Raw genomic sequence first — 27868 nt, forward strand, 5'->3', positions numbered from 1 at the left:
TACACAAATGTGTAAAGGAATATTTAAGAATACGTACATATAAATAAGGATGAGCGATGGCCGAACGGCATAGGCAAGATGCAGTAGACGGTATAGAGTACAGTATATACATATGAGATGAGTAATGTAGGGTATGTAAACATTCTATAAAGTGGCATTGTTTAAGTGACTAGTGATACATTTATTACATTGAATTATTCATTATTAAAGTGGCTAGAGATTGAGTCTGTATGTTGGCAGCAGCCACCCAATGCATTGCAATGCATTGCCATCAGCCATCGAGAGAATGCCTCCTATGAAATCTATAAAAGCTATCCAACTGCCTAAGTTGTACCTAATGGAAGCGTAAAATAATTAACCATTTTAAATTCTCGATATTTGATGCATTATTTCTATTTTATGACTGAAAATATTCATGTAGAATGCCAGAATGATGCAACACGGAAGGCAACTCAACGGCTGTAGTGTAGTTCTTCATTAAAGTATTTAAACTGGAACAACCATTTTAGTAATGGATTCAATATATCCAAGTAACAGATTAATAGTTCAGACTTTTCTTTATTTTTCTGTAACATTCAAAGTCAGCAGGCTTTGTATTCTTGAGACCTTAGTCACTCCAAAAGTGAACCATCCACCAGGAAAAACTTCCCCTGAACAGTGAGATAGAGGACATTCGTCATCTGCCTATGAGCTTAAGTCAAGTAAGTCCCATTAAATCCTCAGAAGTACACCAAGAGAGCCAGAAGCATCTCATACACTTATTTTCTCTGATCTGAAACTATTCTGTTGTGTCTATATACTGCTCTCCAGTCCCTGTTTACTAGCGATTGGGGAGAAGCAGCAATGCATTTCTCACAGTCTTGTTTTCCAGGCATTTTTCCCCATTTGGATAAAGTTCATCAAGGAATCTTCAACTGCATCCACCTCTATTGTCGACCAATACCTTTTTGTTCCTTTGGCACCTTTGGAAAGAGATGGCATTATGAATGACTACATTAATTAAAGGTTGACTACAATACAGTACTTGAACATCTCTCTGTATTAACTCTACAAGGTTACAGCTGTATCTGCAGAGTGTGTTGAAATTATACTAACAATCCCAACTAAATAACTACATAGATAAGGATGTGAGAGGAGAATGTGCAATGCTGACATCAAGGCAGACTCAATCTGTATGGAATCTAAGCCCAACAATCTGTTTGCAACGTAAACCTTCTAATAAAAGCAATACCTATTAAATCAAGTTCCCTCCCTCAAGAAAAACAATGTAAAGCGTGGTAATCCTTCTGTGTTATCATCTATCCTGACACACTAGTTCCAGATCTAACGTCTTGACTTGTGTCCAATCCAAACTGAACCGTTCTGTGCTGGCATGGTATGAAATACACTAACTGACAGAGATGGTCGCCTCGATTCGCGTTCTTAGGAAACTATGCAGTATTTTGTTTTTTTATGTATTATTTCTAACACTGTTCCCCAGGAAATCTTAAGTCTTATTACATACAGCCGGGAGGAACTATTGGATATAAGAGCAACGTCAACTTACCAACATTACGACCAGGAATATGACTTTCCCAAAGCGGATTCTCTGTTTGGACCACCACCAGGACAATGGATCGGAATCCAGAAGGCGACCAAAAACAATGAAGCACCAGAAGGGGAAGACAGAGCGGTCTTCTGGTCAGGCTCCGTAGACGGGCACATCGCTCACCGCTCCCGAGTATACTACTCGCAAATGTCCAGTCTCTTGACCACAAGGTAGACGAAATTCGAGCAAGGGTTGCATTCCAGAGAGACATCAGAGATTGTAACATTCTCTGTTTCACAGAAACATGGCTCACTCGGGATACGTTATCAGACTCGGTACTGCCAACCGGTTTCTTCACGCATCGCGCCGACAGAAACAAACATCTCTCTGGTAAGAAGAAGGGCGGGGGTGTATGTCTTATGATTAACGAGTTGCAAATCTGACCACGATTCGATTTTGTTGCTCCCAGCCTATAGACAGAAACTAAAACAGGATACGCCCGTGCTCAGGTCTGTTCAATGCTGGTCCGACCAATCTGATTCCACACTTCAAGATCGCTTCGATCACGTGGACTGGGATATGTTGCGGATAGCCTTAGACAACAACATTGGCGCAATTATTAGAAAATGGAAGAAGTTCAAGATGACGGTCAATCACCCTCGGTCTGGGGCTCCATGCAAGATCTCTCCTCATGGGGCATCAATGATCATGAGGAAGGTGAGGGATCAGCCCAGAACTACACGGCAGGACCTGGTCAATTTTTATTTATTTTTTATTTATTTCACCTTTATTTAACCAGGTAGGCTAGTTGAGAACAAGTTCTCATTTGCAACTGCGACCTGGCCAAGATAAAGCATAGCAGTGTGAGCATACAACAAAGAGTTACACATGGAGTAAACAATTAACAAGTCAATAACACAGTAGAAAACAAAGGGGGGGTCTATATACAATGTGTGCAAAAGGCATGAGGAGGTAGGCAAATAATTACAATTTTGCAGATTAACACTGGAGTGACAAAAGATCAGATGGTCATGTACAGGTAGAGATATTGGTGTGCAGAAGAGCAGAAAAGTAAATAAATAAAAACAGTATGGGGATGAGGTAGGTGAAAAGGGTGGGCTATTTACCAATAGACTATGTACAGCTGCAGCGATCGGTTAGCTGCTCAGATAGCTGATGTTTGAAGTTGGTGAGGGAGATAAAAGTCTCCAACTTCAGCGATTTTTGCAATTCGTTCCAGTCACAGGCAGCAGAGTACTGGAACGAAAGGCGGCCAAATGAGGTGTTGGCTTTAGGGATGATCAGTGAGATACACCTGCTGGAGCGCGTGCTACGGATGGGTGTTGCCATCGTGACCAGTGAGCTGAGATAAGGCGGAGCTTTACCTAGCATAGACTTGTAGATGACCTGGAGCCAGTGGGTCTGGCGACGAATATGTAGCGAGGGCCAGCCGACTAGAGCATACAAGTCGCAGTGGTGGGTGGTATAAGGTGCTTTAGTGACAAAACGGATGGCACTGTGATAGACTGCATCCAGTTTGCTGAGTAGAGTGTTGGAAGCCATTTTGTAGATGACATCGCCGAAGTCGAGGATCGGTAGGATAGTCAGTTTTACTAGGGTAAGCTTGGCGGCTTGAGTGAAGGAGGCTTTGTTGCGGAATAGAAAGCCGACTCTTGATTTGATTTTCGATTGGAGATGTTTGATATGAGTCTGGAAGGAGAGTTTGCAGTCTAGCCAGACACCTAGGTACTTATAGACGTCCACATATTCTAGGTCGGAACCATCCAGGGTGGTGATGCTAGTCGGGCATGCAGGTGCAGGCAGCGACCGGTTGAAAAGCATGCATTTGGTTTTACTAGCGTTTAAGAGCAGTTGGAGGCCACGGAAGGAGTGTTGTATGGCATTGAAGCTTGTTTGGAGGTTAGATAGCACAGTGTCCAAAGACGGGCCGAAAGTATATAGAATGGTGTCGTCTGCGTAGAGGTGGATCAGGGAATCGCCCGCAGCAAGAGCAACATCATTGATATACACAGAGAAAAGAGTCGGCCCGAGAATTGAACCCTGTGGCACCCCCATAGAGACTGCCAGAGGACCGGACAGCATGCCCTCCGATTTGACACACTGAACTCTGTCTGCAAAGTAATTGGTGAACCAGGCAAGGCAGTCATCCGAAAAACCGAGGCTACTGAGTCTGCCGATAAGAATATGGTGATTGACAGAGTCGAAAGCCTTGGCAAGGTCGATGAAGACGGCTGCACAGTACTGTCTTTTATCGATGGCGGTTATGATGTCGTTTAGTACCTTGAGTGTGGCTGAGGTGCACCCGTGACCGGCTCGGAAACCAGATTGCACAGCGGAGAAGGTACGGTGGGATTCGAGATGGTCAGTGACCTGTTTGTTGACTTGGCTTTCGAAGACCTTAGATAGGCAGGGCAGGATGGATATAGGTCTGTAACAGTTTGGGTCCAGGGTGTCTCCCCCTTTGAAGAGGGGGATGACTGCGGCAGCTTTCCAATCCTTGGGGATCTCAGACGAGATGAAAGAGAGGTTGAACAGGCTGGTAATAGGGGTTGCGACAATGGTGGCAGATAGTTTCAGAAATAGAGGGTCCAGATTGTCAAGCCCAGCTGATTTGTACGGGTCCAGGTTTTGCAGCTCTTTCAGAACATCTGCTATCTGGATTTGGGTAAAGGAGAACCTGGAGAGGCTTGGGCGAGGAGCTGCGGGGGGGGCGGAGCTGTTGGCCGAGGTTGAAGTAGCCAGGCGGAAGGCATGGCCAGCCGTTGAGAAATGCTTATTGAAGTTTTCGATAATCATGGATTTATCAGTGGTGACCGTGTTACCTAGCCTCAGTGCAGTGGGCAGCTGGGAGGAGGTGCTCTTGTTCTCCATGGACTTCACAGTGTCCCAGAACTTTTTGGAGTTGGAGCTACAGGATGCAAACTTCTGCCTGAAGAAGCTGGCCTTAGCTTTCCTGACTGACTGCGTGTATTGGTTCCGGACTTCCCTGAACAGTTGCATATCACGGGGACTATTCGATGCTATTGCAGTCCGCCACAGGATGTTTTTGTGCTGGTCGAGGGCAGTCAGGTCTGGGGTGAACCAAGGGCTGTATCTGTTCTTAGTTCTGCATTTTTTGAACGGAGCATGCTTATCTAAAATGGTGAGGAAGTTACTTTTAAAGAATGACCAGGCATCCTCAACTGACGGGATGAGGTCAATGTCCTTCCAGGATACCCGGGCCAGGTCGATTAGAAAGGCCTGCTCACAGAAGTGTTTTAGGGAGCGTTTGACAGTGATGAGGGGTGGTCGTTTGACTGCGGCTCCGTAGCGGATACAGGCAATGAGGCAGTGATCGCTGAGATCCTGGTTGAAGACAGCGGAGGTGTATTTGGAGGGCCAGTTGGTCAGGATGACGTCTATGAGGGTGCCCTTGTTTACAGAGTTAGGGTTGTACCTGGTGGGTTCCTTGATGATTTGTGTGAGATTGAGGGCATCTAGCTTAGATTGTAGGACTGGCGGGGTGTTAAGCATATCCCAGTTTAGGTCACCTAACAGAACAAACTCTGAAGCTAGATGGGGGGCGATCAATTCACAAATGGTGTCCAGGGCACAGCTGGGAGCTGAGGGGGGTCGGTAGCAGGCGGCAACCGTGAGAGACTTATTTCTGGAGAGAGTAATTTTCAAAATTAGTAGTTCGAACTGTTTGGGTATGGACCTGGAAAGTATGACATTACTTTGCAGGCTATTTCTGCAGTAAACTGCAACTCCTCCCCCTTTGGCAGTTCTATCTTGACGGAAGATGTTATAGTTGGGTATGGAAATCTCTGAATTTTTGGTGGCCTTCCTGAGCCAGGATTCAGACACAGCAAGGACATCAGGGTTAGCAGAGTGTGCTAAAGCAGTGAGTAAGACAAACTTAGGGAGGAGGCTTCTGATGTTGACATGCATGAAACCAAGGCTTTTTCGAACACAGAAGTCAACAAATGAGGGTGCCTGGGGACATGCAGGGCCTGGGTTTACCTCCACATCACCCGCGGAACAGAGAAGGAGTAGTATGAGGGTGCGGCTAAAGGCTATCAAAACTGGTCGCCTAGAGCGTTGGGGACAGAGAATAAGAGGAGCAGGTTTCTGGGCATGGTAGAATATATTCAGGGCATAATGCGCAGACAGGGGTATGGTGGGGTGCGGGTACAGCGGAGGTAAGCCCAGGCACTGGGTGATGATGAGAGAGGTTGTATCTCTGGACATGCTGGTAGTAATGGGTGAGGTCACCGCATGTGTGGGAGGTGGGACAAAGGAGTTATCAGGGGTATGAAGAGTGGAACTAGGGGCTCCATTGTGAACTAAAACAATGATAACTAACCTGAACAACAGTATACAAGGCATATTGACATTTGAGAGAGACATACAGCGAGGCATACAGTAATCACAGGTGTTGAATTGGGAAAGCTAGCTAAAACAGTAGGTGAGACAACAGCTAATCAGCTAGCACAACAACAGCAGGTAAAATGGCGTAGACTAGGCAACGGGGCCAACAGATAAAACAAACAAGCAGAATGGAGTACCGTGATTTATGGACAGTCCAGCGTGCATCAGCTATGTAGCCAAGAGATCAGTGTCCAGGGGGCAGCGGTGGATGGGGAAGGGAAGCTGGACTGGCGAGTGTTATCCAGGTTTAAAAAAACGAACAATGACTAAATAGCTTGTAGCTAGTTAGCTGGTTAGCTTCTGGAGGTTCTTGAGTGTGTTCTAAAAATAAATAAAAAATAATAGCGATTCCGTATCACATTGGGTGAGGCAGGTTTCCGGAAGGTATAAACAAATTAAAAGTCAAAAGAGATAGAAAGTAAATATGGGTCCGGTGGGCGTTTGGGACGCGGCGATTCAGGTGGTTAGCAGGCCTGTGCTAACAAGCTAACAGTTTGTAGGCCCGGGCTAGACAAGGTAGCAGTTAGCGGACCGGAGCTGGACAAGCTAGCAGTTAGCAGGCCGAATTAGCAAGCAGGGAGATAGCGAGGGCTAGAGAGTTAGCCTTTGGGGGACGTCGCGATGCGGTGAGTCTGTTTATTCCTCTTCATGCGGTGACATCGATAGACCGGTCGTGGGCCCGGGTATTGTAGCTCAGGAGTATGCTACGGTGGTAGCGCAGGCCGGGCTAGCTTCAAGCTAAGTGGGTGGAAACGCTAGCCAGGGGTAATCATCCGGGGTTGCGGTTTAGCTAGATAGCTAGTTGTGAAGATCCAGCGTATTTGGAAGCTTAGGTTTAGCAAAATGTTTTTAAAGGGATAGCTATGTAAAAAACTAAAAATATGTAAAAAACGAAAAATATGTATGACCTGAAGAGAGCTGGGACCACAGTCTCAAAGAAAACCATAAGTAACACACTACGCCGTCATGAATTAAAATCCTGCAGCACACACAACATCCCCCTGCTCAAGCCAGCGCATGTCCAGGCCCGTCTGAAGTTTGCCAATGACCATCTGGATGATCCAGAGGAGGAATGGGAGAAGGTCATGTGGTCTGATGAGACAAAAATAGAGCTTTTTGGTCTAAACTCCACCCGCATTGTTTGGAGGAAGAAGAAGGATGAGTACAACCCCAAGAACATCATCCCAACCGTGAAGCATGGAGGTGGAAACATCATTCTTTGGGGATGCTTTTCTGCAAAGGGGACAGGACGACTGCACCGTATTGAGGGGAGAATGGATGGGGCCATGTATCGCGAGATCTTGGCCAACAACCTCCTTCCCTCAGTAAGAGCATTGAAGATGGGTCGTGGCTGGGCCTTCCAGCATGACAACTACCCGAAACACACAGCCAGGGCAACTAAGGAGTGGCTCCGTAAGAAGTATCTCAAGGTCCTGGAGTGGCCTAGCCAGTCTCCAGACCCGAACCCAATAGAAAATCTTTGGAGGGAGCTGAAAGTCCGTATTGCCCAGCGACAGCCCCGAAACCTGAAGGACCTAGAGAAGGTCTGTATGGAGGAGTGAGCCAAAATCCCTGCTGCAGTGTGTGCAAACCTGGTCAAGAACTACAGGAAACGTATGATCTCTGTAATTGCAAACAAAGGTTTCTGTACCAAATATTAAGTTCTGCTTTTCTGATGTATTAAATATTTTTGTCATGCAATAAAATGCAAAATAATGACTTAAAAATCATACAATGTGATTTTCTGGATTTTGTTTTAGATTCCGTCTCTCACAGTTGAAGTGTACCTATGATAAAAATTTACAGACCGCTACATGCTTTGTAAGTAGGAAAACCTGCAGAATAAGAATGATGTTCATCGATTACACCATAGTACCCTCCAAACTCGTCATTAAGCTCGAGACAAACTACCTGCCCTCCAGGACAACTACACCATCCGATGTCACAGGAAGGCCAAAAAGATCATCAAGGACAACAACCACCCGAGCCACTGCCTGTTCACCCAGGCTATCATCCAGAAGGTGAGGTCAGTACAGGTGCATCAAAGCTGGGACCGTGAGACTGAAAAAAAAAGCTTCTATCTCAAGGCCATCAGACTGTTAAACAGCCATCACTAACATTGAGTGGCTGCTGCTTACATACTGACTCAAATCTCTAGCCACTTTAATAATAAAACATTGGATGTAATAAATGTATCACTAGTCACTTTTAACAATGCCACTTTCTAAACTGTTTACATACCCTACATTACTCATCTCATACAGTGCCTTGCGAAAGTATTCGGCCCCCTTGAACTTTGCGACCTTTTGCCACATTTCAGGCTTCAAACATAAAGATATAAAACTGTATTTTTTTGTGAAGAATCAACAACAAGTGGGACACAATCATGAAGTGGAACGACATTTATTGGATATTTCAAACTTTTTTAACAAATCAAAAACTGAAAAATTGGGTGTGCAAAATTATTCAGCCCCTTTACTTTCAGTGCAGCAAACTCTCTCCAGAAGTTTAGTGAGGATCTCTGAATGATCCAATGTTGACCTAAATGACTAATGATGATAAATACAATCCACCTGTGTGTAATCAAGTCTCCGTATAAATGCACCTGCACTGTGATAGTCTCAGAGGTCCGTTAAAAGCGCAGAGAGCATCATGAAGAACAAGGAACACACCAGGCAGGTCCGAGATACTGTTGTGAAGAAGTTTAAAGCCGGATTTGGATACAAAAAGATTTCCCAAGCTTTAAACATCCCAAGGAGCACTGTGCAAGCGATAATATTGAAATGGAAGGAGTATCAGACCACTGCAAATCTACCAAGACCTGGCCGTCCCTCTAAACTTTCAGCTCATACAAGGAGAAGACTGATCAGAGATGCAGCCAAGAGGCCCATGATCACTCTGGATGAACTGCAGAGATCTACAGCTGAGGTGGAAGACTCTGTCCATAGGACAACAATCAGTCGTATATTGCACAAATCTGGCCTTTATGGAAGAGTGGCAAGAAGAAAGCCATTTCTTAAAGATATCCATAAAAAGTGTCGTTTAAAGTTTGCCACAAGCCACCTGGGAGACACACCAAACATGTGGAAGAAAGTGCTCTGGTCAGATGAAACCAAAATGTAACTTTTTGGCAACAATGCAAAACGTTATGTTTGGCGTAAAAGCAACACAGCTCATCACAATGAACACACCATCCCCACTGTCAAACATGGTGGTGGCAGCATCATGGTTTGGGCCTGCTTTTCTTCAGCAGGGACAGGGAAGATGGTTAAAATTGATGGGAAGATGGATGGAGCCAAATACAGGACCATTCTGGAAGAAAACCTGATGGAGTCTGCAAAAGACCTGAGACTGGGACGGAGACTTGTCTTCCAACAAGACAATGATCCAAAACATAAAGCAAAATCTACAATGGAATGGTTCAAAAATAAACATATCCAGGTGTTAGAATGGCCAAGTCAAAGTCCAGACCTGAATCCAATCGAGAATCTGTGGAAAGAACTGAAAACTGCTGTTCACAAATGCTCTCCATCCAACCTCACTGAGCTCGAGCTGTTTTGCAAGGAGGAATGGGAAAAAATTTCAGTCTCTCGATGTGCAAAACTGATAGACATACCGCAAGCGACTTGCAGCTGTAATCGCAGCAAAAGGTGGCGCTACAAAGTATTAACTTAAAGGGGCTGAATCATTTTGCACGCCCAATTTTTAAGTTTTTGATTTGTTAAAAAAGTTTGAAATGTCCAATAAATGTCGTTCCACTTCATGATTGTGTCCCACTTGTTGTTGATTCTTCACAAAAAAATACAGTTTTATATCTTTATGTTTGAAGCCTGAAATGTGGCAAAAGGTCGCAAAGTTCAAGGGGGCCGAATATTTCGCAAGGCACTGTATGTATATACTGTACTCTATACCATCTACTGTATCTCCCTCATCCATATACTTACATGTACATATTCTTATTCATTCCTTTACACTTGTGTATTTTTTTCATTTTTCATTTCACCTTTATTTAACCAGGTAGGCTAGCTGAGAACAAGTTCTCAATTACAACTGTGACCTGGCCAAGATAAAGCAAAGCAGTGAAACACAAACAACAACACAGAGTTATACATGGAATAAACAAACATGCAGTCAATAATACAATAGAAAACGTCTATATAATGTGTGCAAATGAGGAAGGATAACGGAGGTAAGGCAATAAATAGGCCATAGTGGCGAAATAATTACAATATAGCAATTAAACACTGGAGTGATAGATGTGCAGAAGATGAGTGTACAAGTAGAGATACTGGGGTGCAAAGGAGCTAAATAAATAAAATAGATAACAGTATGGGGATGAGGTAGTTGGATGGGCTGATTACAGGAGGGCTATGTACAGGTGCAGTGTTCTACGAGCTGCTCGGACAGCTGGTGCTTAAAGCTAGTGAGGGAGATATGAGTCTCCAGCTTCAGTGATTTTTGCAGTTCGTTCCAGTCATTGGCAGCAGAGAACTGGAAGGAAAGGTGGCCGAAGGAAGAATTGGCTAAGGGGGTGACCAGTGAAATATACCTGCTGGAGTGCGTGCTACGGGTGGGTGCTGCTATGGTGACCAGTGAGCTGAGATAAGGCAGGGCTTTACCTAGCAAAGACTTATAGATGACCTGGAGCCAGTGGGTTTGGCGACGAATATGAAACGAAGGCCAGCCAACGAGAGCATACAGGTCGCAATGGTGGGTAGTATATGGGGCTTTGGTGACAAAACAGATGGCACTGTGATAGACTGCATCCAATTTGCTGAGTAGAGTGTTGGAGGCTATTTTGTAAATGACATCGCCGAAGTCAAGGATCATTTGGCAGCATGAGTACGTTTGGCAGCATGAGTGATGGATGCTTTGCTGCGAAATAGGAAGCTGATTCTAGATTTAATTTTGGATTGGAGATACTTAATGTGAGTCTGGAAGGAAAGTTTACAGTCTAACCAGACACCAAGGTATTTGTAGTTGTCCCCATATTCTAAGTCAGAACCATCCAGAGTAGTGATGCTGGGCGGGCGGGCAGCTGTGAGCAGCCATCGGTTGAAGAGATAAGGTAGTTGTTGTGAAATTATTAGATTACTTGTTAGATATTACTGCACAATCGGAAATAGAAGCACAAGCATTTCGCTACACTCGTATAAACATCTGCTAACCATGTGCATGTGACCAATAACATTTTATTTGACTACAGAGTGAAAATGCACTGACATATCAGATAAGAATAGGTCCATGTGTATGTAAGGTATAGGCATACCGGTCAGATTTTCTTCATAGAAATTGCCTTCCTCTGATGATCCTGATGGCCCTGGGACATAACATCTTCACTGTTGTCAATACTAGTTATTGAGTCATCATTGAGTCATCTTGTATCCAAGCATAGCTTTGGTCAACTGTATTGCAGAAAAAAGCATCTTAGATAACTGGAGAGATAACACAAAGTATTTGGACATTTTGATTAGTTATGGCTCTGTGCTCCTCTACTTTACATTTTGTTACAATACAATGAATATGGGATGAAAGTGCAGACTTGCCTGTCTTTGATTTACAAAGCAGATTCACAAGAACTTACAGTATGTGCTGATGTTGAATGACACTAACTTACGTATACGCTGTCTGTTCTGACCAATGGTTGTGCATCATCCAACACATAGACAATCGATCCAGAGGTACTGGCAGCCTCGGTGTCTGACATCTAAGGATACAATAATATTAAATTAGTCATGTGCCACTTATGCAATGGAATATGATTCAGCAATCCCCAGTATCCTCATTCTAAACAACTGACAAACCTGAGCTTCTGGTTTTATTATTTCCTTTTCAAATCTGGCCTACAAGTTGAATTATGTTTCTTTTAGAGTTTCCATGCGTCTTCTTATCCTCTGCAGTGCCTTCCTAAAGGAAGACAAGTTTCAAAAAGAATGGTTGACACTTAAAAGAATGACAAGATTGCTCGGCACACAACCAAGGGGATGGGCTGGGGGAAAAAAGCAAGTATAAGCATAACATAAGCACATTATACAAGTTCCTGGATGCAACTAAAGCACATCTGCTTTTATGGATGGACTAAACAAGAAACAGTATGAGTGATATGGCTAAAGCAAGGCATGTGAATTGGCAGTCCTACCAAATGTTACACTTTACACAATCCTTATTCCTGTTGTGGTATTTCACTCTTTTACGTGCAAAGCCTAAATAACTAGCAACTTATTTCTCTTTGGGTAAGAAAGGGTCATAAAAAAAACTGCCAAAACTTAAATAAAATAATTAAATGAGGGGATGTATTGAAATATTTCAGCACATATGCATGCTTATGACTTGACAAAACAGATGAAAAGGAACTGACTTTTCTAGCTAGCTTGTAAACCAATTCAAGTTACATGGGCAATACTATTGTTCAATGCATGTAACATTGGGTTAACCACAATCATGTATTCTGAATCAAAGACATTTTCACCAATTATGCTAAACTAGCACGCTAACCGTTAGCTAGCACGCTAACCGTTAGCTAGCACGCTAACCGCTAGCTATCACGCTAATCATTAGCAAGCAGTAAATAAGTATAAGGTAAAAACATGCAAAGTAACAATTGCACATTAATGAATGGTTTGGATGAGCCTACCAATTTCAATCTCATGATGAAGTATATCTGATACAATGCGGCTTTTGGACATTGTCAATGCATGTTCGATTCCACCGAAAGACATAAATGAGGTAACATTAATTACAAATAAAGACAATGGGAACATGCATTGCTTGCCAATACACCACATACCATTTTAGTTAACATATTGGTTAACAGTTTAGTTAATAGCTTACCTTCTCTGCTGAGATTGTGATAGTTTTCAGGCTTTGAAGGGAGTTTTCACTGGATTTACTAGAAATGTGAAATTGACCTGGCAAGCCTGTCTCTGCCTGAGCATGATCACAACAAAAGTAGCTGTGCAGCACGTTTTTTTTTAAGGAAGAAGAGGATGGTTGCAGACGTTCGCATTCATGCAAGAAGGTAAGCTATTAACTAAACTGTTAACCAATATGTTAACTAAAATGGTATGTGGTGCATTGGCAAGCAATGCATGTACCCATTGTCTTTATTTGTAATTAATGTTAGCTCATGTATGTCTTTCGGTGGAATCCAACATGCATTGACAATGTCCGAAAGCCGCATTGTATCAGATATACTTCATCATGAGATTGAAATTGGTAGGCTCATCCAAACAATTCATTAATGTGCAATTATTACTATGCATGTTTTTACCTTATACTTATTTACTGCTTGCTAATGTTTAGCGTGCTAACTAGCGGTTAGCGTGCTAGTTTAGCATAATTGGTCAAAATGTCTTTGATTCAGAATACATGATTGTGGTTAACCCAATGTTACATGCATTGAACAATAATATTGCCAATGTAACTTGAATTGGTTTACAAGCTAGCTAGAAAAGCCAGTTCCTTTTCATCTGTTTTGTCAAGTCATAAGCATGCATGTGTGCTGAAATATTTAAATAAATCCCCTCATTTAATTATTTTATTTAAGTTTTGGCAGTTTATCACCCTTTCTTACCCAAAGAGAAATAAGTTGCTAGTTATTTTGGCTTTGCACGTAAAAGAGTGAAACACCACAACAGGAATAAGGATTGTGGAAAGTGTAAAATTTGGTAGGACTGCCAATTCACATGCCTTCCTTTAGCCATATCACTCATACTGTTTCTTGTTTAGTCCATCCATAAAAACAGATGCGCTTTAGTTGCATCCAGGAACTTGTATAATGTGCTTATGTTATGCTTATACTTGCTTTTTTTTACCTTGAAAGTGGTGTTAAAAAAGGAAATTGTAATATATGTTTGTAGGACCTCTATCAGTCAATGATAACAGTTATTGGTGTCCCCCAGACCTTCCCCTTTGTTGTGTGCTGAGCAATCTTGTCATTCTTTTAAGTGTCAACCATTCTTTTTGAAACTTGTCTTCCTTTAGGAAGGCACTGCAGAGGATAAGAAGACGCATGGAAACTCTAAAAGAAACATAATTCAACTTGTAGGCCAGATTTGAAAAGGAAATAATAAATCCCGAAGCTCAGGTTTGTCAGTTGTTTAGAATTAGGATACTGGGGATTGTTGAATCATATTCCATTGCCGAAGTGGCACATGACTAATTGTCAGACACCGAGGCTGCCAGTACCGTATACGTAAGTTGGTGTCATTCAACACCAGCACATACTGTAAGTTCTTGTGAATCTGCTTTGTAAATCAAAGACGGGCAAGTCTGCACTTTCATCCCAAATTCATTGTATTGTAACAAAATGTAAAGTAGAGGAGCACAGAGCCATAACTAATCAAAATGTCCAAATACTTTGTGTTATCTCTCCAGTTAACTAAGATGCTTTTTTTCTGCAATACAGTTGGATACAAGACTGATGACTCATTATCTAGTATTGACAACAGTGAAGATGTTATGTCCCAGGGCCATCAGGATCATCAGAGGAAGGCAATTTCTATGAAGAAAATCTGACCGGTATGCCTATACCTTACATACACATGGACCTATTCTTATCTGATATGTCAGTGCATTTTCACTCTGTAGTCAAATAAAATGTTATTGGTCACATGCACATGGTTAGCAGATGTTTATATGAGTGTAGCGAAATGCTTGTGCTTCTATTTCTGATTGTGCAGTAATATCTTACAAGTAATCGAACAATTTCACAACAACTACCTTATCTCTTCAACCGATCGCTGCTCACAGCTGCCCGCCCGCCCAGCATCACTACTCTGGATGGTTCTGACTTAGAATATGTGGACAACTACAAATACCTAGGTGTCTGGTTAGACTAAACTCTCCTTCCAGACTCACATTAAGCATCTCCAATCCAAAATTCAATCTAAAATCAGCTTCCTATTTCGCAGCAAAGCATCCATCACTCATGCTGCCAAACATACTCATGCTGCCAAATGATCCTTGACTTCGGCGATGTCATTTACAAAATAGCCTCAACACTCTACTCAGCAAATTGGATGCAGTCTATCACAGTGCCATCTGTTTTGTCACCAAAGCCCCATATACTACCCACCATTGCGACCTGTATGCTCTCGAAGGCTGGCCCTCGCTTCATATTCGTCGCCAAACCCACTGGCTCCAGGTCATCTATAAGTCTTTGCTAGGTAAAGCCCCGCCTTATCGCAGTTCACTGGTCACCATAGCAGCACCCACCCGTAGCACGCACTCCAGCAGGTATATTTCACTGGTCACCCCCTTAGCCAATTCCTCCTTCCGCCACCTTTCCTTCCAGTTCTCTGCTGCCAATGACTGGAACGAACTGCAAAAATCACTGAAGCTGGGGACTCATATCTCCCTCACTAGCTTTAAGCACCAGCTGTCCGAGCAGCTCATAGATCACTGCACCTGTACATAGCCCTCCTGTAATCAGCCCATCCAACTACCTCATCCCCATACTGTTATCTATTTTATTTATTTTGCTCCTTTGCACCCCAGTATCTCTACTTGTACACTCATCTTCTGCACATCTATCACTCCAGTGTTTAATTGCTATATTGTCATTATTTCGCCACTATGGCCTATTTATTGCCGTACCTCCGTTATCCTACCTCATTTGCACACATTATATAGACGTTTTCTATTGTATTATTGACTGCATGTTTGTTTATTCCATGTGTAACTCTGTGTTGTTGTTCATGTTGCACTGCTTTGCTTTATCTTGGCCACGTCACAGTTGTAATTGAGAACTTGTTCTCAGCTAGCCTACCTGGTTAATTAAAGGTGAAATAAAAAAATAAAAATACACACAAGTGTAAAGGAATGAATAAGAATATGTACATGTAAGTATATGGATGAGGGAGATACAGTAGATGGTATAGAGTACAGTATATAAATATGAGATGAGTAATGTAGGGTATGTAAACAGTTTAGAAAGTGGCATTGTTAAAAGTGACTAGTGATACATTTATTACATCCCATTTTTAATTATTAAAGTTGCTTATTTACAGAGATTTGAGTCAGTATTTAAGCAGCAGCCACTCAATGTTAGTGATGGCTGTTTAACAGTCTGATGGCCTTGAGATAGAAGCTTTTTTTTCAGTCTCTCGGTCCCAGCTTTAATGCACCTGTACTGACCTCACCTTCTGGATGATAGCCTGGGTGAACAGGCAGTGGCTCGGGTAGTTGTTGTCCTTGATGATCTTTTTGGCCTTCCTGTGACATCGAATGGTGTAGTTGTCTTGGAGGGCAGGTAGTTTGTCTCGAGCTTAATGACGAGTTTGGAGGGTACTATGGTGTAATCAATGAACATCATTCTTACATAGGTATTCCTCTTGTCCAGATGGGTTAGGGCAGTGTGATTGCGATTGCGTCGTCTGTGGACCTATTGGGGCGGTAAGCAAATTGGAGTTGATCTAGGGTGAAGGTGATATGATCCTTGACTCGTCTCTCAAAGCACTTCATGATGACGGAAGTGAGTGCTAGTCGTTTAGCTCAGTTACATTAGCTTTCTTGGGAACAGGAACAATGGTGGCACTCTTGGAGCATGTGGGTACAGCAGACTTGGATAGGGATTGATTGAATATGTCCGTAAACACACCAGCCAGCTGGTCTGCGCATGCTCTGAGGACACGGCTAGGGATGCCGTCTGGACCGGCAGCCATGCGAGGGTTAACTAGTTTAAATGTTTTACTCACCTGCGGTGAAAAAGAGCCCGCAGGTTTTGGTTTGGTCAGTGTATTATCCTCAAAGCGAGCAAAGAAGTTGTTTAGTTTGTCTGGGAGCAAGACGTCAGTGTCCACGACGGTGCTGGTTTTCTTTTTATAATCCGTGATTGACTGTAGACCCTGCCACATAGAGTGGGGAGAACAAGTATTTGATACACTGCCAATTTTGCAGGTTTTCCTACTTACAAAGCATGTAGAGGTCTGTACATTTTTATCATAGGTATACTTCAACTGTGAGAGACGGAATCTAAAACAAAAATCCAGAAAATCACATTGTATGATTTTTAAGTAATTAATTTGCATTTTATTGCATGACATAAGAATTTGATACATCAGAAAAGCAGAACTTAATATTTGGTACAGAAACCTTTGTTTGAAATTACAGAGATCATACGTTTCCTGTAGTTCTTGACCAGGTTTGCACACACTGCAGCTGGGATTTTGGCCCACTCCTTCATACAGAACTTCTCCAGGTCCTTCAGGTTTTGGGGCTGTCGCTGGGCAATACGGACTTTCAGCTCCCTCCAAAGATTTTCTATTGGGTTCGGGTCTGGAGACTGGCTAGGCCACTCCAGGACCTTGAGATACTTCTTACGGAGCCACTCCTTAGTTGCCCTGGCTGTGTGTTTCGGGTAGTTGTCATGCTGGAAGACCCAGCCAAGACCCATCTTCAATGCTCTTACTGAGGGAAGGAGGTTGTTGGCCAAGATCTCGCGATACATGGCCCCATCCATTCTCCCCTCAATACGGTGCAGTCGTCCTGTCCCCTTTGCAGAAAAGCATCCCCAAAGAATGATGTTTCCACCTCCATGCTTCACGGTTGGGATGGTGTTCTTGGGGTTGTACTCATCCTTCTTCTTCCTCCAAACAATGCGAGTGGAGTTTAGACCAAAAAGCTATATTTTTTGTCTCATCAGACCACATTACCTTCTCCCATTCCTCCTCTGGATCATCCTGATGGTCATTTGCAAACTTCAGACGGGCCTGGACATGCGCTGGCTTGAGCAGGGGGATGTTGCGTGCGCTGCAGGATTTTAATCCATGACGGGGTAGTGTGTTACTAATGGTTTTCTTTGAGACTGTGGTCCCAGCTCTCTTCAGGTCATTGACCAGGTCCTGCCGTGTAGTTCTGGGCTGATCCCTCACCTTCCACATGATCATTGATCCCCCACGAGGTGAGATCTTGCATGGAGCCCCAGATCGAAGGTGATTGACCGTCATCTTGAACTTCTTCCATTTTCTATTAATTGCGCCAACAGTTGTTGCCTTCTCACCAAGCTGATTGCCTATTGTCTTGTAGCCTATCCCAGCCTTGTGCAGGTCTACAATTTTATCCCTGATGTCCTTACACAGCTCTCTAGTCTTGGCCATTGTGGAGAGGTTGGAGTCTGTTTGATTGAGTGTGTGGACAGGTGTCTTTTATACAGGTAATGAGTTCAAACAGGTGCAGTTAATACAGGTAATGAGTGGAGAACAGGAGGGCTTCTTAAAAAAAACTAACAGGTCTGTGAGAGCCGGAATTCTTACTGGTTGGTAGGTGATCAAATACTTATGTCATGCAATAAAATGCAAATTAATTACTTAGAAATCATACAACGTGATTTTCTGGATTTTTGTTTTAGATTTGTCTCTGGCCCCCTCCCAGTTAGGGGGAGTGATGAGCTCTACAGCAGAGTCTCACAACTCAATCGCTGGTTGAAAACTGTTTTCTGCCCCTCCCAAAAGTTAGAATTTGTAGATAATTGGCCCTCTTTCTGGGACTCACCCACAAACAGGACCAAGCCTGACCTGCTGAGGAGTGACGGACTCCATCCTAGCTGGAGGGGTGCTCTCATCTTATCTACCAACATAGACAGGGCTCTAACTCCTCTAGCTCCACAATGAAATAGGGTGCAGGCCAGGCAGCAGGCTGTTAGCCAGCCTGCCAGCATAGTGGAGTCTGCCATTAGCACAGTCAGTGTAGTCAGCTCAGCTATCACCATTGAGACCGTGTCTGTGCCTCGACCTAGGTTGGGCAAAACTAAACATGGCGGTGTTCGCCTTAGCAATCTCACTAGGATAAAGACCACCTCCATTCCTGTCATTACTGAAAGAGATCATGATACCTCACATCTCAAAATAGGGCTACTTAATGTTAGATCCCTTACTTCAAAGGCAATTATAGTCAATGAACTAATCACTGATCATAATCTTGATGTGATTGGCCTGACTGAAACATGGCTTAAGCCTGATGAATTTACTGTTTTAAATGAGGCCTCACCTCCTGGCTACACTAGTGACCATATCCCCCGTGCATCCCGCAAAGGCGGAGGTGTTGCTAACATTTACGATAGCAAATTTCAATTTACACAAAAAAAAATGACATTTTCGTCTTTTGAGCTTCTAGTCATGAAATCTATGCAGCCTACTCAATCACTTTTTATAGCTACTGTTTACAGGCCTCCTGGGCCATATACAGCGTTTCTCACTGAGTTCCCTGAATTCCTATCGGACCTTGTAGTCATAGCAGATAATATTCTAATCTTTGGTGACTTTAATATTCACATGGAAAAGTCCACAGACCCACTCCAAAAGGCTTTCAGAGCCATCATCGACTCAGTGGGTTTTGTCCAACATGTCTCTGGACCCACTCACTGTCACAGTCATACGCTGGACCTAGTTTTGTCCCATGGAATAAATGTGGTGGATCTTAATGTTTTTCCTCATAATCCTGGACTATCGGACCACCATTTTATTACGTTTGCAATTGCAACAAATAATCTGCTTAGACCCCAACCAAGGAACATCAAAAGTCGTGCTATAAATTCACAGACAACACAAAGATTCCTTGATGCCCTTCCAGACTCCCTCTGCCTACCCAAGGACGCCAGAGGACAAAAATCAGTTAACCACCTAACTGAGGATCTCAATCTAACCTTGCGCAATACCCTAGATGCAGTTGCACCCCTAAAAACAAAAAAAATGTCTCATAAGAAACTAGCTCCCTGGTACACAGAAAATACCCGAGCTCTGAAGCAAGCTTCCAGAAAATTGGAACGGAAATGGCGGCACACCAAACTGGAAGTCTTCCGACTAGCTTGGAAGGACGGTACCGTGCAGTACCGTAGAGCCCTTACTGCTGCTCGATCATCCTATTTTTCTAACTTAATTGAGGAAAATAAGAACAATCCGAAATTCCTTTTTAATACTGTCGCAAAGCTAACTAAAAAGCAGCATTCCCCAAGAGAGGATGACTTTCACTTTAGCAGTGATAAATTCATGAACTTCTTTGAGGAAAAGATTATGATTATTAGAAAGCAAATTACGGACTCCTCTTTAAACCTGCGTATTCCTCCAAACCTCAGTTGTCCTGAGTCTGCACAACTCTGCCAGGACCTAGGATCAAGAGAGACGCTCAAGTGTTTTAGTACTATATCTCTTGACACAATGATGAAAATAATCATGGCCTCTAAACCTTCAAGCTGCATACTGGACCCTATTCCAACTAAACTACTGAAAGAGCTGCTTCCTGTGCTTGGCCCTCCTATGTTGAACATAATAAACGGCTCTCTATCCACTGGCCTATCGGCCTATATCGAATCTTCCATTCCTCTCAAAAATTTTTGAGAAGGCTGTTGCGCAGCAACTCACTGCCTTCCTGAAGACAAACAATGTATACGAAATGCTTCAGTCTGGTTTTAGACCCCATCATAGCACTGAGACGGCACTTGTGAAGGTGGTAAATGACATTTTAATGGCATCGGACCGAGGCTCTGCATCTGTCCTCGTGCTCCTAGACCTTAGTGCTGCTTTTGATACCATCGATCACCACATTCTTTTGGAGAGATTGGAAACCCAAATTGGTCTACACGGACATGTTCTGGCCTGGTTTAGATCTTATCTGTCGGAAAGATATCAGTTTGTCTCTGTGAATGGTTTGTCCTCTGACAAATCAACTGTAAATTTCGGTGTTCCTCAAGGTTCCGTTTTAGGACCACTATTGTTTTCACTATATATTTTACCTCTTGGGGATGTTATTCGAAAACATAATGTAAACTTTCACTGCTATGCGGATGACACACAGCTGTACATTTCAATGAAACATGGTGAAGCCCCAAAATTGCCCTCGCTAGAAGCATGTGTTTCAGACATAAGGAAGTGGATGGCTGCAAACTTTCTACTATTAAACTCGGACAAAACAGAGATGCTTGTTCTAGGTCCCAAGAAACAAAGAGATCTTCTGTTGAATCTGACAATTAATCTTAATGGTTGTACAGTCGTCTCAAATAAAACTGTGAAGGACCTCGGCGTTACTCTGGACCCTGATCTCTCTTTTGAAGAACATATCAAGACCATTTCGAGGACAGCTTTTTTCCATCTACGTAACATTGCAAAAATCAGAAACTTTCTGTCCAAAAATGATGCAGAAAAATTAATCCATGCTTTTGTCACTTCTAGGTTAGACTACTGCAATGCTCTATTTTCCGGCTACCCGGATAAAGCACTAAATAAACTTCAGTTAGTGCTAAATACGGCTGCTAGAATCCTGACTAGAACCAAAAAATTTGATCATATTACTCCAGTGCTAGCCTCTCTACACTGGCTTCCTGTCAAAGCAAGGGCTGATTTCAAGGTTTTACTGCTAACCTACAAAGCATTACATGGGCTTGCTCCTACCTATCTCTCTGATTTGGTCCTGCCGTACATACCTATACGTACGCTACGGTCACAAGACGCAGGCCTCCTAATTGTCCCTAGAATTTCTAAGCAAACAGCTGGAGGCAGGGCTTTCTCCTATAGAGCTCCATTTTTATGGAACGGTCTGCCTACCCATGTCAGAGACGCAAACTCGGTCTCAACCTTTAAGTCTTTACTGAAGACTCATCTCTTCAGTGGGTCATATGATTGAGTGTAGTCTGGCCCAGGAGTGGGAAGGTGAACGGAAAGGCTCTGGAGCAACGAACCGCCCTTGCTGTCTCTGCCTGGCCGGTTCCCCTCTTTCCACTGGGATTCTCTGCCTCTAACCCTATTACAGGGGCTGAGTCACTGGCTTGCTGGGGCTCTCTCATGCTGTCCCTGGAGGGGGTGCGTCACCTGAGTGGGTTGATTCACTGTTGTGGTCATCCTGTCTGGGTTGGCCCCCCCCCCCCCCCTTGGGTTGTGCCGTGGCGGAGATCTTTGTGGGCTATACTCAGCCTTGTCTCAGGATGGTAAGTTGGTGGTTGAAGATATCCCTCTAGTGGTGTGGGGGCTGTGCTTTGGCAAAGTGGGTGGGGTTATATCCTTCCTGTTTGGCCCTGTCCGGGGGTGTCCTCGGATGGGGCCACAGTGTCTCCTGACCCCTCCTGTCTCAGCCTCCAGTATTTATGCTGCAGTAGTTTATGTGTCGGGGGGCTGGGGTCAGTTTGTTATATCTGGAGTACTTCTCCTGTCCTATTCGGTGTCCTGTGTGAATCTAAGTGTGCGTTCTCTAATTCTCTCCTTCTCTCTTTCTTTCTCTCTCTCGGAGGACCTGAGCCCTAGGACCATGCCCCAGGACTACCTGACATGATGACTCCTTGCTGTCCCCAGTCCACCTGGCCATGCTGCTGTTCCAGTTTCAACTGACCTGAGCCCTAGGACCATGCCCCAGGACTACCTGACATGACTCCTTGCTGTCCCCAGTCTACCTGGCCATGCTGCTGCTCCAGTTTCAACTTCCACCTGACTGTGCTGCTGCTCTAGTTTCAACTGTTCTGCCTTATTATTATTCGACCATGCTGGTCATTTATGAACATTGAACATCTTGACCATGTTCTGTTATAATCTCCACCCGGCACAGCCAGAAGAGGACTGGCCACCCCACATAGCCTGGTTCCTCTCTAGGTTTCTTCCTAGGTATTGGCCTTTCTAGGGAGTTTTTCCTAGCCACCGTGCTTCTCCACCTGCATTGCTTGCTGTTTGGGGTTTTAGGCTGGGTTTCTGTACAGCACTTTGAGATATCAGCTGATGTACGAAGGGCTATATAAATAAATTTGATTTGATTTGATTCCGTCTCTCACAGTTGAAGTGTACCTATGATAAAAATTATGGACCTCTACATGCTTTGTAAGTAGGAAAATCTGCAAAATCGGCAGTGTATCAAGTACTTGTTCTCCCCACTGTAGGTCTCATGTCTGAGCCGTTGAATTGCGACTCTACTTTGTCTCTATACTGACGCTTAGCTTGTTTGATTGCCTTGCGGAGGGAGTAGCTACACTGTTTGTATTCGGTCATGTTTCCGGTTGCCTTGCCATGATTAAAAGCAGTGGTTCGCGTTTTCAGTTTTGTGCGAATGCTGCCATCAATCCACGGTTTCTGGTTGGGGAAGGTTTTAATAGTCACCTTTCAACATCACCGATGCACTTGCTAATAAACTCGCTCACCGAATCAGCGTATACATCAAAGCTGTTGTCTAAGGCTATCCGGAACATATCCCAGTCCACGTGATCGAAGCGATCTTGAAGTGTGGAATCAGATTGGTCGGACCAGCATTGAACAGACCTGAGCACGGGCGTTTCCTGTTTTAGTTTCTGTCTATAGGCTGGGAGCAACAAAATCGAGTCGTGGTCAGATTTGCGATTCGTTAATCATAAGACATACACCCCCGCCCTTCTTCTTTCCAGAGAGATGTTTGTTTCTGTCGGCGCGATGCGTGAAGAAACCGGGTGGCAGTACCGAGTCTGATAACGTATCCCGAGTGAGCCATGTTTCCGTGAAACAGAGAATGTTACAATCTCTGATGTCTCTCTGGAATGCAACCCTTGCTTGAATTTCGTCTACCTTGTGGTGAAGAGACTGGACATTGGCGAGTAGTATACTCGGGAGCGGTGAGCGATGTGCCCTTCTACGGAGCCTGACCAGAAGACCGCTCCGTCTTCCCCTTCTGGGGCGCCATTGTTTTTGGTCACCTTCTGGAATCCAATCCATTGTCCTGGGTGGTGGTCCAAACAGAGGATCCGCTTTGGGAAAGTCATATTCCTGGTCGTAATGTTATGTTGACGTTGCTCTTATATCCAATAGTTCTTCCCGGCTGTATGTAATAAGACTTAAGATTTCCTGGGGAACAGTGTTAGAAATAAGACATAAAAAAACAAAATACTGCATAGTTTCCTAAGAACGCGAATCGAGGCGACCATCTCTGTCAGTTAGTGTATTTCCAACCATGCCAGCACAGAACGGTTCCGCTTGGATTGTAAAGTGGTGTGAAAAAGGTTAGGATCCACCCTGTTGGAGTCTGCCTTCATTTCAGCATGGTATTGCGCGTTCCCCTCTCACTACATGGCTGTATCTGTAGGGTTTGTGTGGCTGTAGCCGTCCCTCTCATACCATATTCAATAGGCTTGAATGGCACAGCTGTTATAAACCTGCATTTTGAGTTGCTCCAACAGTTATCGCTTATGGATTGGTTCATAGGTTGGATTGGGTGAAACTGACATGATTCCCACTGATGTTTTCCAGGAGAGATGTCGGCGATTCGGGCCAATGACCAAGGGAAAGCTGGGACAAAAGAGAGGTTCACACGGTAAACATGTTTACTACTGTCTTCAGTCAGTGCATTTTCACTCTGGCAAAAAATGCTGACTCTAATTTGTTGTGCATTGATTTAACTTGCTGCAATTTGATTTTGTTTTTATTGTCTTTTACAAACTATTATGTCTGAAGAAATGGATGCTGCGGCCACTGATTGCGCATCAGAGAATGACTGAGAAAGGAGTCGTCGTCTGAAGAATCCTATGAAGAAAATCTGACTGGTATGCCGAAACCTTACATACACATGGACCTATTCTTAATTACAATGTCCTTTTCAACATGTTTTCCAGGAGAGATGTCAGCGATTCGGGCCAAACAACCAATGACCAAGGGAAAGCTGGGACAAAAGAGAGGCTCACACGGTAAGCATGTTTCCTGCTGCCTTCAGTCAGTGCATTTTCACTCTGTAGTGTCAACTTATGGCCGTACTGTGCTGGTCCAATCCTGTCTTTATCAGTTAGTGTAATTCTAACCATGCCAGCACAGAACGGTTCAGTTTGGATTGGACACAAGTCAAGACGTTAGATCTGGAACTAGTGTGTCAGGATAGATGATAACACAGAAGGATTACCACGCTTTACATTGTTTTTCTTGAGGGAGGGAACTTGATTTATTTAGAAGGTTTACATTGCAAACAGATTGTTGGGCTTAGATTCCATACAGATTGAGTCTGCCTCTATGTCAGCATTGCACATTCTCCTCTCACATCCTTGTCTATGTAGTTATTTAGTTGGGATTGTTAGTTTAATTTCAACACACTGTACAGCTGTAACCTTGTAGAGTTAATACAGAGAGATGTTCAAGTACTGTATTGTAGTCAACCTTTATTTAATGTAGTCATTCATAATGCCATCTCTTTACAAAGGTGACAAAGGAACAAAAAGGTGTTGGTCGACAATAGAGATGGATGCATTTGAAGATTCATTGATGAACTTTATCCGAATGGGGAAAAATGCCTGGAAAACAAGACTGTGAGAAATGCGTTTCTGCTTCTCCCCAAGCGCTAGTAAACAGGGACTGGAGAGCAGTACAGTTCTATGTACACAACAGAATAGTTGCAGATCAGAGAAAATAAGTGTATGAGATGCTTCTGGCTATCTTGGTGTACTTCTGAGGATTTAATGGGACTTACTTGACTTAGGCAGATGACGAATGTCCTCTATCTCACTGTTCGGGGGAAGTTTTTCCTGGTGGGTGTTTAACTTTTGGAGTGACTAAGGTCTCAAGAATACAAAGCCTGCTGACTTTGAATGTTACAGAAAAATAAAGAAAATTCTAAGCTATTAATCTGTTACTTGGATATATTGAATCCATTACTAAAATGGTTGTTCCAGTTTAAATACTTTAATGAAGAACTACACTACAGCCGTTGAGTTGCCTTTCGTGTTGCATCATTCTGGCATTCTACATGAATATTTTCAGTCATAAAATAGAAATAATGCATCAAATATCGAGAATTTAAAATGGTTAATTATTTTACGCTTCCATTAGGTACAACTTAGGCAGTTGGATAGCTTTTATAGATTTCATAGGAGGCATTCTCTTGATGGCTGATGGCAATGCATTGAGTGGCTGCTGCTAACATACAGACTCAATCTCTAGTGTTGGATCCTGTATTTTACAGAGACATACCCCAAGTGACTTACAGCTGTAATCGCAGCAAAAGGTGGCGCTACAAAGTATTAACTTAAGGGGGCTGAATAATTTTGCACGCCCAATTTCTCAGTTTTTGATTTGTTAAAAAAGTTTTAAATATCCAATAATTGTCGTTCCACTTCATGATTGTGTCCCACTTGTTGTTGATTCCTCACAAAAAAATACAGTTTTATATCTTTATGTTTGAAGCCTGAAATGTGGCAAAAGGTCGCAAAGTTCAAGGGGCCGAATACTTTCGCAAGGCACTGTATATCAGATCATTCTGCCCTGCTGGCTTCAGTACCAGTTTGTAGAGCACAGCCACCCTCAAGAAGATGGAGGTTTGGTACATATTTACTAAACATTTCTGAACACTCATATAGACATATTTTTTAGCACCAATAACAACTCTGCCTCCTCCCTAATTTTATGAGAAGCTCTCCTTGCATATCTGAGGGGGCAAATCATATCCTTTAGTTCAGATGCTCGTAAGATGTATATGAAATTACAGATCTGGAAAAAGAACATAGTGTAACATTTGACGACTCAACTCTCTCAACAAAAATTTGACTCAAAGCGATTGGAATATAACACCCTACCGACCCATAAAGTGGAAAATGCTCTCAGGAGAACAAAACAAAACCACTACGAACATGGAGATAAAGCAGGAAAGTTGCTTCCTTGGCAGATAAGACGAGAGGATGCTTGTAGAGTTATTAGCTCTATTAAGCTACCCAGTAACACAGTTGTTCACAGTCCTGAGGAAATGTATCCAGTCTTCAGGGAGTTTTATGAAACATTGTACAAGTCTGAAGGGGATGCCCCTGCCACAATGCATGAGTTTTTGAACAAACCCAATTTACAAACTTTAACTGATTAGGATAGAGAGCACTTGGAGAAAGAGATTACATCAGAGGAAATTAGGGAATCCATTTTCAACACTGCTGGGGGAAATCACCAGGGTTAGACGGATTCCCTATTGAAATCTATTGATCCTTTTTACCCAAACTAATTGAGCTTCTTTGCAGTTTGTTTAATTATACCATAGAGACAGAAAAGCTCCCAGACACACTTGAACAGTCACTGATCACAGTTTTGTTCAAACCTGGGAAAGATCCTATGCTTTGTGCGTCGTATAGACTAATATCTCTATTGAACACTTCATATAAGATTCTTACGAAACTCATTGCTCTTAGACTGGATAAGGTTCTACCGGACTTGGTTGATATGGACCAAACAGGCTTTGTAAGAAACCGCTCATCTCCTGATAATATCAGAAGATTATTTAATATTATGCATTATGTAGAGAATGACCAAGAATCTGTAGTGGCGGCTTCGTTAGATGCAGAACAAGCTTTTGACCGCATAGAATGGAACTACCTGTTAGAAGTTTTACAGAGGATGAATATTGGACCTAAGTATGTAGGTCTGGTTAGATTACTGTACAAATGTCCAGTAGCTCAGATCCTGACTAATGGAAACGTTTCCTCACAGTTCTCCCTATCACGTGGCATAAGACAGGGTTGTCCCGCTAGTCTGCTCCTATTTTCTTTGGCTATAGAGCCACTGGCAGAAGCTTTTAGATCTCATCCATCCATGGTTTTCATATAGGTGGGCGTGAACATCTGGTCTCGCTATATGCCGATGACATTTTGCTTTACATCACTAAACAAGAAATTTCACTCCGAACATTAGTTGACGTCCTGAGAGAATATGGGACCTTTTCAGGATATAAAAAAAATCGCAGAATATAAGTATGCCTTTTAACAGGGCAGATATGCAGAACCCAATCTTACAAACATTTTCTTGGAAACCACAGAAAATGACATATCTTGGATTGCAAATTCCTTCTGAAACTATTAAGACATATCAACTGAACTATACTCCACTTCTCAAAAAATGTTGGGGAAGAATTGGATAGATGGCGGGATTTACCAATTTCTCTTATTGTGCGGGTCAATTGTGTAAAGATGAATATATTACCAAAATTCTTGTACCTTTTTCAAACCTTGCCTTT

The 27868-nt window shown here is 43.1% G+C and overlaps 2 long non-coding RNA genes across 3 annotated transcripts; one reads left to right on the forward strand and one right to left on the reverse strand.

Annotated features, from left to right (window-relative positions):
• Positions 1-531: 531 nt before the first annotated feature.
• LOC116374001 (uncharacterized) lies at positions 532-12898 on the reverse strand. The gene is made up of 5 exons (XR_004209742.1): positions 12791-12898; positions 11764-11866; positions 11577-11666; positions 11229-11364; positions 532-962 (listed from the first exon to the last, which is right to left on the reverse strand). It is a non-coding gene; the product is annotated as an uncharacterized LOC116374001 (long non-coding RNA).
• Positions 12658-27868, forward strand: LOC116374000 (uncharacterized). Of its 2 annotated transcripts, none has more exons than XR_004209740.1 (7): positions 12658-12977; positions 13943-14045; positions 14367-14479; positions 24145-24208; positions 24349-24437; positions 24507-24578; positions 25082-27868. It is a non-coding gene; the product is annotated as an uncharacterized LOC116374000 (long non-coding RNA). The 2 variants fall into 2 exon arrangements; XR_004209741.1 differs by having other exon boundaries at positions 12902-12977; positions 13947-14045; positions 25082-25911.

The sequence above is a fragment of the Oncorhynchus kisutch genome, linkage group LG4, assembly GCF_002021735.2.
Source record: "Oncorhynchus kisutch isolate 150728-3 linkage group LG4, Okis_V2, whole genome shotgun sequence".
Classification (NCBI taxonomy): Eukaryota; Metazoa; Chordata; class Actinopteri; order Salmoniformes; family Salmonidae; genus Oncorhynchus; species Oncorhynchus kisutch.